Source organism: Balaenoptera musculus, chromosome 19 (assembly GCF_009873245.2).
Source record: "Balaenoptera musculus isolate JJ_BM4_2016_0621 chromosome 19, mBalMus1.pri.v3, whole genome shotgun sequence".
Taxonomy (NCBI): Eukaryota; Metazoa; Chordata; class Mammalia; order Artiodactyla; family Balaenopteridae; genus Balaenoptera; species Balaenoptera musculus.
In genome coordinates this window covers 48,531,208-48,547,396 of record NC_045803.1, presented here as the reverse complement: position 1 = coordinate 48,547,396, position 16,189 = coordinate 48,531,208, and the positions used below count along the sequence as shown (strand labels likewise).

Sequence of the window (16,189 nt, the reverse complement as noted above, 5' to 3'; positions counted from 1 at the left end):
GTTTAGGGACTTCTCTGGCAGTCCAGTGGTTGGGACTCCGTGCTTCCACTGCAGGGGGCGTGGGTTCGATCTCTGGTCGGGGAACTAGATCCCACATGCCACGCGGTGCTGCCAAAAAAAAAACCCCCAAAAACAAAACCAAACCAAACAAAAACCCAAGTTTAGAGTCTCACCTATGCCTTAAAATCACATCTCTGCAATATTGGCAGGTTCTCGGACTTCATACATTTAGATCATGTGTTTTTACTGATAACTGCTTCCAATTTTTAAGTACCTTTTTAAACAGTTGTTATAGGACTTCCCTGGTAGCGTAGTGGTTAAGAATCCGCCTGCCAATGCAGGGGACGTGGGTTCTATCCCTGGTCCGGGAAGATCCCCCACGCCACAGAGCAACTAAGCCCGTGCACCACAACTACTGAGCCTGTGCTCTAGAGCCTGTGACCCACAACTACTGAGCCCACGTACCACAACTACTGGAGCCCCCACAATGAGAAGCCCGCTCACTGCAACGAAGAGTAGCCCCTGCTCGCTGCAACTAGAGAAAGCCTGCACGCAGCAACAAAGACCCAACACAGCCAAAAGTAAATAAATAAATTTATAAAAACTTGTTATAGAAATTTTTAAATAGACAAAAAATAGAATAGCACAGTGGGCCTCCATGTACCCATCACCCAGACTTAACAATCATCAGCTTTATGCTGTTGTTATCTAATCTATTCCCCCCTCCCCTCCAATTTTGTTTTTCTTGGAATATTTTAAAGTGAATTCTAACCATCATATTCTACCCAACAAAATTAACAATCATTCCTTAATATCTATTATGCAGGCTGTGTTTTATTTCCCCTGTTGTCTCAAAAATGTCTTCTGACTATTGTTTTGTTCAAATTAGGATCCAAACAATGTCCACATAAGGCATTGGATTGACATGTCTTTTTCTCACTAAATCTGTAGCAGTTCACTCTCCTTTTTATGTGCTTAACAAATGGGTTATTTGTCCTGTAGACTGTCCCCCATCCAGGATTTGGCTGCTTATTTCCTCCAGTGTTGATAGCAGGTTCCTCTCTCCCTCATATTTCCTATAAATTTGTGATTACATGGAGAGGCTTGATTACATTCAGGTTCAGTTCTTTTCAGGTGGTTCTGCACAACATAGGGTTGTCCCGCTTTCAGTGATTAATCAGTGGGTTTAGTGGTATCAGCCTGATCTATCCCATCACCCTTTTACAGAATGGTTTTAGCAACTGTGTCACGAGGTCCCCAAGACCACCCTTAGGTTGATTCACTAGACAGACTCACAGAACTCAGAAAAACTGTTATACTCATAGTTACCATTTATTACAGTGAAAGTCAGCAAAGGGAAAGGCACATGGGCGAAGTCCAGGAGACAGTCTGCACAAGCTTCTAATTGTCCTCTCTCTGCTAACCTTGGGTCTCTGATGCTTTGACATCGTTGCCTTGCTGACCCTGGAGAGACTGCCCCTCCCAGGGACAGCCAGTTTCTAGGGATAGTTAAAGACTCATCTGTGAGTACACCTTTTTTATGCAAACCAACCAATCCAGAGCCCAGAGCCCAACCACCTCCTTTCTGGGGCTCTCACATTCGGGCCACTATCCACCTGCCCTAATCACCCCAGGGCCAGGTACCAGAAAACCAGGGGCAGTCACTGTGCCTCAGAGTCTACTGAAATTAGTCAAACCAGCCAATCCCAAGCCTGTTTACCCTGCCCGTCCCGTCCCTTTCCCTTCACAATAATGGCTCTTGCCCACATTTCCTCCTTCCTCCCTGTGCCTCCTGACCCACCCTGGTGCTTCCACATGTGGCTCCTCCTGCTGTGTCATGCCCCCTCCTCCTATATTTTAGAACATTCTCCCAGGGCAGTCAATATTTAGTTTTTTGGGTGCACGTGTGACGAACACAGCACTTAATTCTCGGGGCAACGATGTGTGACTGTATGTGCAAAATGTTGCCAATCAGGGAAGCTCACCTGAGCCTTGGGTGCTGACACCCTATGATGCACAGGACAACCCCCCGCAACAAAGAATTATCCAGCCCAAAATGTCAGTAGTGCTGAGATTGAAAAACCAGATCTAGGGATTGTGAGGTGTTTTGGTTTTTTTTTTTTTTGGCCGCACCTCGCGGCTGGCAGGATCTCAGTTCCCCAGCCGGGGATTGAACCTGGGCCACAGCAGTGAAAGCCCCGAATCCTAACCACTAGAGCACCAGGGAACTCCCAGATTGTGAATATTTTAAAGTCACTTGAAATAGTTCCTCTGTAGTTAGTGCTTCAACTCTATACAGTTAATTTTGTCTCCTTTCACTTTCAATTTTTAGGGAGACTTTTTAAAAAATTATGTAAAATATTTAAAACAAGTTTTTGTTTTTAAGGTACATTCAGAGAGGTCTTAATCCTTGTCCCCTCACCTCTGTTTCTTCCTGCCCCCAGCAGTAACCATTTTTATTAGTTGTTGGTGGACATTGCATATTCTTTCTTTTTGAAATACTCTGTGAATAGCCTACATAGAATATTTTGTATTTTTGCCAATGTATATTTTGGATAGATTCTTAGAGGTGGGATTCACTGTGTCAAAGGGTAAATGAACATATAATTTTTCTTTATTGAAATATGTCTTCAAAATTCTGTTTCTAAATACAATGAAGTGCAAAAAAAAAATAGCAAAATGTAGGACAGCATTATAACATTCCATTTCTACAAAAAAGAAGGATGAAAGGTATATATCTATGTTTTGCTAAGCTAGCTCTGAATAGATACACAGGAAACCACTAACACAGGGCCTATGGGGTAGGAAAGGGAATGGCTGGGGCCTGGGAGTGGGAGGGAGACTTTTCTTATTTTTAAAATTTTGAACCATGTTAATATAGTGCCTATTTTTTAAAGTAAATTTTAGAAAATGAAAAAAAATAGAAAAAGTTTAAAATATCAATAGTTTTAAACTGTAGAAACACCACAACATACTCAGAAGTGACATTGCATAGGGACGAGGGATTCAACATGCTTTAGGCAGCTAATTCCGCAGAATTCTCTCTTTACTAACAAAATGTCTTCTGAAATTTGACTCTTTCAGAGAAGTTTACATTTTCAGCATTGCTTCCTCTTTATTCTGTGTTCACAAGTGGGTTCCAATGTTATGACTATGTGTGCATAATTTTTATTAGAATTTTTAAAAGTTGTCTTGATTGAAATAATTTTGTGTATATATTCCATTTAGTCATTTCTGCCTCAAAACATGGGGTTAAATGCCTTTTTTTATGGTGTTTTTTGGTGCCAAGCATTAGCTCACTGTCTGGGGAGACAAGCTGATGTGGAGAAAATGATCCAGGCTGGCCGTCAGTGCTCTGCTTAAAAGAGAAGCAGGCCCCGTCTGATTTGGTCGTGTCTGTGGCTGGTGGAAAGCTCCCTTCACCTGGACCTTGCCAACACTTTTTGGCCTTAAGACAGTGTTCTGAGCAAGCCTTAGCCAAAGTTTTCCAGTTTCTAAAACCCAGATCCGTTGCTGACTAAATAGCTTAGGACAACGTTAGGTTTTTAACTGCCTCTGCCCTCCTGTAATGATGTCTGGGGAAGTCAGAGGAGCTGCGAAGAGGAATTCCATTGCAGCAGCAGGTTATCGAAACTAGGAAACAGCTTCCAAGTAGAAAGATAATGCATATGTGCTCACTTTCAAGGGCTCAGGCAATTCTTTCCATAGGAACAGAGGCAGCTACTCTGAAGGAGTGGTGGGATACAAAAAGAGCCAAGAAGGCAGATATTTTGGAGATAGCACCTTTATTTTCCAGAAGGCAGAGTTCTTTTTATACCACATATTGAGGAATCATAGTTGGCCTTTACTTCTTATAAACGTGGATGCCTTTAACCCTAAATATGTCTGTGCTGGGGCTAAGGCTGACTTTCTGGAAGAATGTCCAGATGGATCCAAAACAAATCTTAAGTAGTACTTGCGGTCCAGAAGGGAGAGGAAAATTCTGCAAAGAGACATTTAAGGGCTTCAGGCAAATTCACATGCATTCAATTTTTATTTCTTAAAACTGGGGCCCCGAAACTTAATCAAAAGGGATGGAAATCAGAGCAGGGGTTGTTGCTGGGTGCAGGAAGATGGGAAAAGGGAGTTGAGTGGAAAAAGGCCCAAGGGAACTTCCTAGGATGATGGAAACATTCCATGTTTCGACTGGAGTTTTGATCACGTGGGTGTAAACATTTGTCAAAATTTATTAAGCTCTACACTTAAGATCTGTGCATTTTATTGTATGGAATTATATCTCAGTATAAAAATGTTAAAAAAAAAAAAAACCAGTCCTTATTAGTGACTTGGCATAGTAGAATAAACTTTGGTCTGGATATTCAGGTAATTATGTTCTAGTACCAACTCTGCCACTACTTCCTATGTGGATGTGGTGAAAGCATTTAATCTCTTCATTCTGTCACCTAACCTAGAAAATGAGGCCTCAGGATTAGGATGCTCAATTTTTTTCAACTTTGTATTAGGATTTCTCATAAAAATTCTTAACTGGGTAGATAATACAAAGAGAAATTTTCTCCAGGAAACTAAGCCCATTGATGCTGTGAGCTATGTATGCCCTCAGTCACGTTGGTAACAAGGGAGGGATGGAAATAATTTTTGTCTTAGTAACCTGGGCTCTGGATTTTGGTGTGAATTTTTTGTCCCTCATCCCAGTGAGCTAGCAGGATGAGGAACCAGCTTTTAGAACTAAGCATGTTCAGCACTGCTCGTCAGTCTCCAGATTCAGAAACTGTCTTGATGGGAAAAAGGCAAAGGCAGAAAGTCGCTCCAAATGGGGACCCAGGCTGCCAAATGTTGGTCGCAAGCACATGTTCCCTGAACTTGGGCTTGGCTCCAGACGGAGAAGAGCTCACAATGGAAACAGTGATGGCTGTTTGCTCAGGCAGCCAAGAGAATGAAAAGCACATTGAAACCCAGCAGTGTCTCCATGGGGAGAGGCACGGTGGGCCCCTGGGTGGTGAAACCAACCTGACAACAGAGCAGGATCAGAGAGCCTATTCCCAGCATTTTTCTTCAGTTCAACAACAGACCTTTATGTATGTGCAACCTCTCAGGAAATCTCTGAGAAATTAAACTGTGGGCCATGCCACAACTACTGAAGCCCGCGCGCCTAGAGCCCGTGCTCCACAACAAAATAAGCCACTGCAATGAGAAGCCCTCGCACCACAACGAAGAGCAGCCCCCGCTCGCCACAACTAGGGAAAGCCCGCGCGCAGCAACAAAGAACCAATGCAGCCAAAAGTAAATAAATAAATTAAATTAATTTTAAAAAAAAAGAAAAGAAATTAAACTGTGGGCAACCCAAGCTTTGCCCAGCAATAGAGGCACTCTCAATCTAGTTTGCCCCAGTTTTAATTGAATTAGCTTCCATTAATTGAGAGAAAGCAAAGGGCTCTTCGCAATGTATGTTCCCTGTCCCTCCCCCCAAAGATTTCATCAACTTCCTTTTTTATTGCTACTACTAGTGGACTATTTTGACCTCTAGTGAGTACCTTTTCAGTTGGTATTTTCATGCTGTACTTTTCCTCATTTCCCCAGTGGTATGTGAATGCCCTCCTATCCCAGCACATCAGTAACTGCTGGGCTAAGAAAACAGCTGGCAGTGGGAGAAACCAGGCTTCGGGGTGAGGGAGCAGGAGTACAGTCTCAACAGGTCCGGACGACAGGGTTCGCTCACCTGTGCCGACGCAGGCAGACCGTGCAGCCCAGCTCTTTGCCTCTCCCGTGAAAGATGAAGACCAATGTGGGTTAGTGTTTTGCTTACATACACTTTGGAAGAATTCTGTTCTAAAATAAAGGATGGCACGTAAACTATGGTGCAAAGGTTGTAAGCCCAAATATATCCAGGCGAGTTTGCAGGGCAGAAGTTGAGACACAGATGTAGAGAATGGACATATGGACACCAAGGGGGGAAAACTGCGGTGAGGTTGGGATGGTGGTGTGCTGAATTGGGCGATTGGGATTGACATGTATACACTGATGTGTATAAAATTGATGCCTAATAAGAACCTGCAGTATAAAAAAACAAACAAAACAACTAATACTAAACTTTCATTGGGTTATTTGTATGGAAATATGTTAATATAAATGTTTCAGACATTACATGAAATTTCTAAAAATCTTATATTTGTATTTGTATGGAAATATGTATGGAAATATGTTAATATAAATGTTTCAGACATTACATGAAATTTCTAAAATTCTTATATTTGTATTTGTATGGAAATATGTATGGAAATATGTTAATATAAATGTTTCAGACATTAAAAAAAAAAAAAAAAAAAAAAAAAAAAGTAGGTGGCGAGAGGGACTTCCCTGGTGGTCCAGTGGGTAAGACTCCACGCTCCCAATGCAGGGGGCCCGGGTTCGATCGCTGGTGGGGAACTAGATCCGGCATGCATGCCGCAACTAAGAAGCCCACATGCCTCAACTAAGACCCAGTGCAGCCTAAATAAATGAATAAATAAATAAATATTTTTTTTAATAAAGTAGGTGGAGTGAACTGGCAAGTTCCTTGTCCAAAGAGGAGCCATTATCTTGTTCTGGCTGATTGTAGCCAGATCTTCAGAATTTTTTGAGGAGAAGCAAGAAAGTTGTGTTTTTACGTACATGTCTAGGGTCCACGTACAGACACAGGCCTTCAGCTTGTAACCTCTGGTCTAGCAGAACAAGGATGGGCTTTGGCCATAGACTTGAGTTTGAATTGTGACTCCAGGACGGACTGAGTGTGTGGTCTTGGGTGGGTAAGTGCATTTTCAGAGCGTCAGTATCCTCACCTTTGACATGAGGGCAACGCCACCCTGGCAGTGGGGTTGTGGCGATGAGATGAGATGCTGTTCAGCACAGGCGTGAGGAGGGCTGCCTACCGCGTGTGCGGTGCCTGCCTTGGTCTGTCACTGCCGCTCATAAGGTACTCTGAAGTTTACTGATCCTCATTTCCAGGACTTTTGCTAACAAACGTTAAGAGATGGTCCTTAGGAGAAGCGTGTTGGGCAGATGTTTGTGGAGCCCCTTGCTGCGCACCAGGCGTTGGCTTGCGTGCAGCACCCCATCCCACATCTGGAAGCAGCAACCTGTCTCCAGCAGCTAAGGAGGGGAGGAAGCAGAGCTGTTGATCACAGAGAAATATGTAGATCCTCCTACCTAACTCCGTGGCTTCGCCTTCCTGATGTCAACCACCAGGATTGTTTTTTTCTCCCTGAGGAAATAAAGATGAAAAGGGGAATTTAAAATCCGCAATTGAGTAAGAGGTGGGCGGAGGGCACGGGAGGTGGTAGTCATCGCGTTTCGCGGCCGGAAGGGGAACTGCGCGCTTGAGTTGACCAGGGACTGAGCGTCTCAGATCTGCTTGGTAAACCTGGTGCACCACCATGCTGGCCGCAAGACTTGTGTGTCTCCGGACACTACCTTCCAGGGTTTTCCACCCAGCTTTCACCAAGGCCTCCCCTGTTGTGAAGAATTCCATCACGAAAAATCAGTGGCTCTTAACACCCAGCAGGGAATATGCCACCAGGACAAGAATTGGAATTTGGCGTGGGAAAACTAGCCAAGAACTCAAGGAGGCAGCTTCGGAACCATCATTGGAAAAAATATTTAAAATTGATCAGATGGGAAGATGGTTTATTGCTGGAGGGGCTGCTGTTGGTCTTAGAGCTTTGTGCTACTATGGCTTGGGAATGTCTAATGAGATTGGAGCTATTGAAAAAGCTGTAATTAGGCCTCAATATGTGAAGGATAGAATTCATACCACCTATGTGTACTTAGCAGGAAGTATCGGCATAACAGCTTTGTCTGCCCTGGCAGTGAGCAGAACTCCTGCCCTCATGAACTTCGTGATGAGAGGCTCTTGGGTGACAATTGGTGCAACCTTTGCAGCCATGATTGGAGCTGGAATGCTGGTCCAGTCGATATCATATGACCAGAGCCCAGGCCCAAAGCATCTTGCTTGGTGACTACATTCTGGTGTGATGGGTGCAGTGGTGCCTCCTCTGACGATATTAGGGGGGCCTCTTCTCATCACAGCTGCATGGTAGACAGCTGGTATTGTGGGAGGCCTCTCCACTGTGGCCATATGTGCACCCAGTGAGAAGTTTTTGAACATCGGAGCACCCCTGGGCGTGGGCCTGGGTGTCGTCTTTGTGTCCTCACTAGGATCTGTGTTTCTTCCACCTACCACTGTGGCTGGCGCCACTCTGTACTCAGTGGCAATTTATGGTGGATTAGTTCTTTTCAGCATGTTTCTTCTGTATGATACACAGAAGGTAATCAAGCGTGCAGAAGTAGTACCAGTGTATGGAGTTCAAAAATATGATCCCATCAATTCGATGCTGGGAATCTACATGGATATATTAAACATATTTATGCGAGTTGCCAGTATTCTAGCAACTGGAGGCAACAGAAAGAAATGAAGTGACTCAGCTTCTGACTTCCTTAATACATCAGATATCTGGCTTGTTTAATAGGGGCAGATATTCTTTAAATAGTTCGTGCAAGCAGCTTTCGTTGAAGTTTAGAAGATAAGAACTTGTCAACGTGTTTCAGGTGTTCCAGTAATGTGATGCTTCGGGTCTGCTTTTTCTTCTGGAGAATAAATTCAGTAGTTCTCTTCCAAATAGCACACACATTTTCAATTCTCATGTTTAATTCTAAAATGTTCAAATGAATATGAAAACCAAGTTTTGTGTTGCAGGAATTTACGTATTTTATCTATTTTAAAATTTATTTGGTTAAGTGAAATTTAGCAAACTTGTGTACCTGCATTTTTCATTTTGGATTGCAGAATATTAACAAGTAACGTCGTAAGTGATGTAGGGGTTTGGTAAAGGGACCAGAGAGAAGTAAAGTGACACCTGCAGTCTTTCTTTGAATACTTAGAACTTAGCACTCGTGTAATTGTGGTGAGCCAGTGAGGGGGTCTGGATGTTTGGAAACAAGTCATGGCTGTACATCTGCTGAACTTATCAGAAGCACTGAGCAGAAAACAAAGACACAGGTGATTCTCCAGGCTCTCCTTACAATATGGATGTGATCAGGTTTGGCTTCTCATTGTTTGACACTGTTAGGAGAGTCCACAGTGCTAATCATATGGAGAATTCCTGTTATATATATTATGTGTGTGTGTAAGTCTTACTTTTGAATCGTCTAGAACAATACATCCTTAAAACACTCAGGAAAAAATATTCGAAGCATGAAAATTGTTGCATTTTTAAGTATACAAACAATATGTGCATAGTTGCTGAATATTTTTGCAAATTTATTGAAATGTTTAAAGGAATACATGCTTGCCTTTCTTATCTCTTCAGGCTTTAAAGCTTTTATCAGAAAAGCCTATTCGTGGTTTACACTTGAGATTATGAAAGCAGTTTTCCCCCTCAGATTTAGTTTCCTGCATTCCCTCTCAGAGGAATCACTAAAAAAAGGAAGGCAAAGCGAGGCTTCTTTCATGAACTATCAATCAAAAATGTAATGGAGAAGATGCTTCACTAGAGTTTTCCGTAGCAGAATTTTCCTTCTCTCCTCCATAGACCATTATTTAACTCTCTTGTGCCATTTATAAGTTTTTTGATACAGAAGAGTTATTTTTGGAAGTTCTTATGAATGAAATAAGTGTATGATTATTGAGATAGTTGGTGTTTTGACAAGTATTTACTACAGTAATCCATAAATAACTATTCTACCCACCTCAAGTTACATAGGATGGCTATTTCTGAAATAATAAAGGTTCTAGCCAGAAAAAAATTTAAAAAATAAAAAAATAAAATCCCCAATTGTGCTTTTTAAAGCGTTCTACCATTCAGCCTAATGAAGAGTGAGGCTTTTGAGAATAAGAACATTTACATTGCCTCCTTCTAAATTCTCCTTGAAGGAGATGCTTGGGCCCCCTTTGGAATTGGTGCCCTGGTGCACATACCTGCCCCATGCCCTCTGTGTGGCTAAGTACATATTTCACGTATTTCAGCCACTGCTGCAACATTAAGATGCATTAGCACTTGTTAGGTAGGCTCTCAGTTCCAGGTGGACCTGTCATATATCTTCTGAAACCATCAGTATATCAGGCTTTGTGCTGTGCACCTGAAATACAAGGAGGGGGGTAGTCCTCTTGTTACTCCTTGACTGATAGGGAAGGTGGGCAAGTGACTTTGCAGGGAACACAAGGATGACCATGATAGAGGTCTAATTCCCAACTTGAGAGAGGAAGGGGCACAGGAAGATCTCATAGGCCCAGGTATACTTGCTTAGAGGTGAAGGGGAAGCAAACAAAGAGAAACTGGTGGCGCATATAGGGACAGCTTTGAGAGAAGGGTATTTGAGGTAGAGAATCAACATATGCAAAGGCCAGAGATGACAGCACTGCGTGGCTGGGCTGGCGGAGTGTGGGAGGGGTTGGAGAGGCACTCGGGGCAAGTTAGTGAGGACTTTTAAGTCCTGCAAAGGAGAATGGTTTTATCCCGATGCCTTGGCACTTCAAGGATTTTTGAGGAAAGGGTATTGGGATGGAAGTTGCATTTTAGCGATATCACTCTCCTCTGTAACAAGGAGGATGGATTAGTCAGGGACAGAGATGGTGGCAGGGAGACCACAGCTGGGGGATTACTGTAATAGTAAGAAGAGAAATGATGAGGCCCAGACAATAAGTTTTAGGAGCCATTGGGAGGGGACTGACTTGAGAAATATGCAGAGGCTGGTGAGGCTGACTGGCTGATTGCGGTAGGGGATGAGGATGAGGGAGCATTGAGGATGGCTCTCAGGTTCCTGTGGGGGTGAGAGGAGGGAAGGGGGTGCTGTATATGAGGAAAGGGGATCCAGGAAGAGCTGCTCTGGGGTGGGGAGGGGGTCAGTGTCAGGAGTTGCAGGCGAGGAGTTGCAGGGGACGATGAGCTCAGACAGTTGGGATTTCTGTGATACCGCGGGCCAAGGACCTAGAGGGGGCATTTGGAAGGACTGGCTTGGGGCTCAGGAGAGAGACGGACTGAGGATCAAGATTTTGGGGTCATCATTTACAGGAGGTCTTTAAAGACACGGGTTAGGATAAAACCATCCAAGGAGAATGTGTAGAGAATGAGAAGAAAAGGGGACCCTGGACTGAACCCTGGGGAACATGGAGAGTTCAGGAGTAGGTGGAGAAGCACAGGAAGGAGTGTGACCAAGAGGCCAGAGGAAAATCAGGAGAAAGGCAATTAGGAGCTTCAAAGAGGGAGTAATCTGGAGTGTAGAATATATTAAAAGAAAGAGAGACAAGGAAGGTAAGAACTAAGAACCTCGTGTTTCCCCTCCAGCCCCTCAACTCGGGGGACAAGGTTATTTTTGGTAACCTCAGCAAACGCAGGGTCAGGGAAGTAGAAGAAGCTGGCCTCTCCTGGGCTGGTAGTGAAGGGGAGTGAGAAATGGAGGCACCCGTGTGCTGTTCTTTGAGAAGGACCCAATCCCTGTTCTCACTGATGTAACTTAAAAAGTTATTTAATAGTTCAAACATAACAATAAAAAGAAATAACAGCAGTAAATATTTTGCTATATTTGCTTCAGGTTTTTATTTTCTGGAGAAATAAACCATGACTAGCTGTATTTGAAACCCCACATTGACCCCTCCCTGATACTGTTCCCCTCCTTCCATTAGGTAACCACCATCCTGAATTGCATGGTTATACTTTTATTACATAACTTTGTATCTGTGAGCAGTACTTAGAATTGTTTTCCATGTTTTTAAACTTTATAGAAATGATATGCTGAATATACTTCTGCATCTTGCTTTTTTCATTCATCAGCACCATTTTGGAGATTTATTTATGTTAACATATGTAGTTCTAGTGCATTCATTTTAACTGCTATATAGTATTCCTTTGTATGACTATACCACATATTATCCTTCCGTTCTCCTGTTGCTGGACATTTAGTCGGTTTCCAATTCTTGACTCATATAGGCAAGGCTGCAGTGATCATTCTTGTACATGTCTCTTGTACATGGGTGGGGATATTTCTAGGATATATACCTAGACGTGGAATTTGCTAGGTCATGGGTTATCTGCATCTTCAACTTTACTGAATATTGTTAGATTGCCTTCCAGTGTGATGGCACCAATTTACACCCACAACAGCAGTTTATGAGGATTCCAGATGTTTCATATCCTCCCTAACATTTTATTTGTTGAAACTTTAGCCAATTTGATGAGTGTGAAAAGATAAACCAGAGTTTACTTTCCTTTGCATTTCGTAAGGCCACCAACTGTGTAGTGCAAGTCTGCATCTTTTAGTGTAGAGGTTGTACACTGCACAACTCTAGGGGGCACCGTTCATATTGTAGTCTTTGTGAAAGGCACTCGATAGAGTCAGTGCATGTACAGCATATACAGTGGACTGGAATGAAGTTAAGGATTCTTTGTCTTTGCCCATTGTTCTCTTGGGTTGTTTGTCTTATTGGAAGAGTTCTTTATTTATTTTGGATATTAATTCTTTTTTGGTTTATATCTGTTACAAACATTTTCATCCAATCTGCAGCTTCTATTAATTTTGTTTAAATAAAGTGTTTTATTCTTTAAAGTTATAAAGTTTTTTCAAATTCCATAATATATGTGGTCACCTTTTATTAAAGAGAGGTGAAGCTGATATTCCCATTTAATAAGACAAATCTTTTGTGATATCAAGACAACTTTTCAGCATGCCCTCAGTAAAAATATTACTGAGGAATAATATTGAGGAAATAAAAACTATAATTTTTAAAATTTTAATGTACTTAAATTTAAACTTTTTCTTTGTATTTTTGTAGCTTACTTAAGGACTCCCTTCCAACTCTTTTTATTTTGAATTTTTATTTTATAATGGAGTATAGTTGATTAACAATGTTGTGTTAGTTTCAGGTGTACAGCAAAGTGATTCAGTTATATATATATACATGTATCCATTCTTTTTCAAATTCTTTTCCCATTTAGGTTATTACAGAATATTGAGCAGAGTTCCCTGTGCTATACAGTAGGTCCTTGTTGGTTATCTATTTTAAATATAGTAGTGTGTACATGTCAGTCCCAAACTCCCAATTTATGCCTCCCCCCTTACCTTTCCCCTTTGGCAACCGTAAGTTTGTCTTCCAGGTCTGTGAGTCTGTTTCTGTTTTGTAAATAAGTTCATTTGTATCATTTTTTTTTTTTTTTTTTTTTAGATTCAGTATGTAAGTGGTATCATGTGATATTTGTCTTTGTCTGGCTTACTTCACTTAGTATAATAATCTCCAGGTCCACCCATGTTGCTGCAAATGGCATTATTTCGTTCTTTTTAAAGTTTTGCTTTTCCAGCTTTAGATGTTTAATTCACCTTGAATTTATTTTATAATCCTATTATATAATATAGGAATCTATTTTCATGTATATATAACCAATTTTAAATAATGGATTAACTAGTTCATCATTTCCCCTTTGATTTTTCGCGCCAGATACTTTAAAGTACTGCCTTTTTTTTTTTTGGCCACGCAGCTTGCGGGATCTTAGTTCCCAGACCAGGGATCGAACCCGTGCCCCCTGCAGTGGAAGTGCAGAGTCCTAACCACTAGACTGCCAGGGAATTCCCAAAATACAGCTATGTTTTAAACATGGATCTGTTTCTGGGTTTCTGTTGTGTTCCCTGGTTTATGTGTCTGTCTCTTTGCCATAGGGCACAGTCTTAATTAATTACTGCTAACACAGATCTCCCTGGCCTGTTTTTCTTAACACTTCTTGGTTATTCTTGGCTTTTGCTCTCCTACATGGATTTTACCATCAATTGTCAGATTCCACACATACACACACACATACCTGATTGGGATTTTTATTGAAATTGCATTAAACTCACAGATTAACCTGGAGGCAATATGCATCTTAACCATATTGGATGTTCTCATCCTGGAATATGGTATGTTAGTGTATCTTATATTAAGTTTATTCCTATGCACTTATACATTTTGCTCCTATTGAAAATGAAATTTTTTCCTATAATATTCCCTAACTGGTTACAAATGGTGTGTAGAAACATCATCAGTATTTGTAACTGATCTTGTATCCAGCAACTATGGAGAACTTTCTTATTCTAATTTGTATAGATTCTCTTAGATTTTTCTATGTAGATTATCACTGTCTGTATATTATGGTTTAGTCTTCCTTTCTGATTCTTATGCCTCTCATTTACATTTCCTCTCATTACATTCGTTTTATGCCAGGACAAAGTTGAGTAAAAGCACTGATAGCAGACTTTAACAGCTTCATTGAGATATAATTCACATACCATAAAGTTCACCCTTCGGATTTCCTTTTTTAGTTCCTGTTTTTAATAGGAATGCCTCTGAAATTTTACCATATAAGTAACTAATTGCTGCAGTCCCATTTGTTAACTGGTTCATCATTTCCCTGATGACTTGTCATGCCACCTCTGACATGTTTTATACACAGATCTATTTCTGGGTTCTGTTCCATTAAAGTATTTGTCTATCCCATTGTCAGTATCACACTGCCTTACTTACCATAGCTTTATATACTAATGTACATATTTGCTACAGAGTTTTTATGAATACCCTTTATCAAATTAAAGAAATCTTAATTTGCTAAGAAGTTTAAAAATAAAAAACTATAAATAGGTTTTGAGTTGTTTCAGGTGCTCTTCCTTCATCTGTGACATGATCATATAGTTTTTGCCATGTGATCAGGCCACCCAGGATGGCTTGTTCTCTTGCTCTCTGTACATCCCCTGCTTGACCAGTCCGTGCTTCACCTACACCCTACTCACATGGCTGACCTTCCCTCTTAATCATAGAGCCTAATCAGTAAATGCCTATGTACTTGCCCCCAGCTAGTGATTCTTCTAATCTTTATACCAGAACGGCTCCACCCTGCTAGTTTTATCAAAGGGGCTATGAGGGACATGCCCCTCTGCTGGTTTCCCTGGTAATGGATGAGCCAACCTGACATCAGTTCCCCCATAACAGGTAACCTTCCCCCCCACCGCCCCAGCTCCCTGGACTTCTGCCATGTCCTGCCTGCTGTCTGCCATCTACAGTGGAGTGTCACTCCAGGACCCTTTTGCTCCGGACATGTAAGATCCCCTATCCATTAAACCACTGATGTCTCTGTCACTGACTCTGGGCTCTTTCTTCAGTCTGAGGCTGGGCAAGTACAGGTCTTGAAGGCCTGCGGGGTACAGCCCAACATTCTCCTTTGTTAAATTTGGTGTTTTATTAATAGACATAATGATGAACTATATAACCCATTCTTGGGCTAAGCGCTACCTGGTCATGATTGTTTTGGTATACTACTGAATTTTACTTACTAATATTTAGGATTTTTCTATGTTGATGAGATCAATGTATAATTTTTCTCATAAAGTTTTGGCCATTGAGATTTTGTCTCAAAATTAATTTTTGATTATTCCCTTTTCCTAATCTCTGAAATTTTAAGAAAGGATTAAAGGTTCCTTACATAGTTTGATAAAATTCATCTGTAAAATCTTACTAGTGTCTGTTACAGACTAGAGTCGGGGGAGACTACATGCAACTTTTTTTTTTTTGGCCACACTGCGTGGCTTGTGGGATCTTAGTTCCCCGACCAAGGATTGAGCCCAGGCGCTCGGCAGTGAAAGCGCGGAGTCCTAACCACTGGACTGCCAAGGAATTCCCTTTTTTTTTTTTTTTTAAACCTTCACTCATCTGTTGCATTTTAAAAGCAATATTAACAAATCCATTTTTATTGACTGATATTACAAATAAGGCTGCTTTAATAGTTTTTATAAGTAACAGTTATTCTCTCCTCTGTTCCAATAATACTTTCTACATACCACTTACAACAGTGCTTTGTAATGTTTGTGTTGGTTACCACCAGACTGTAAGCTCCTGGAGTAGGGGGTAATGCTTTATTCATATTTGCCCCAGTGTCTAGCACAGTGTGAGACACACTGTAAATAGAAGAAAAAAAAAAAAATCACAAAATGACACTGCCAGCTATGTCTTGTCTCTTAAATCTCAAGTTTGGAGTCTCAGTTCTGCCACTCCGTAGCAGTGTGGCTGGCTGCAAGAATGACACTATCTCGTAAGGGCTTTTTGAAGATTAATTGCAACAATGTATGTAAATTATGTGGTATATCTAGTGAGTGCTCAATAAATGCTAACTATAAACTACTTTTAAAAGAAAAACAATTGGCT

The 16,189-nt window shown here is 41.4% G+C and overlaps 1 pseudogene; it reads left to right on the top strand.

The window, feature by feature from the left end:
* The first annotated feature begins 6,521 nt into the window (after nt 1-6,521).
* LOC118885692 lies at nt 6,522-9,005 on the top strand (annotated as a pseudogene).
* The last annotated feature ends 7,184 nt before the right edge of the window (nt 9,006-16,189 follow it).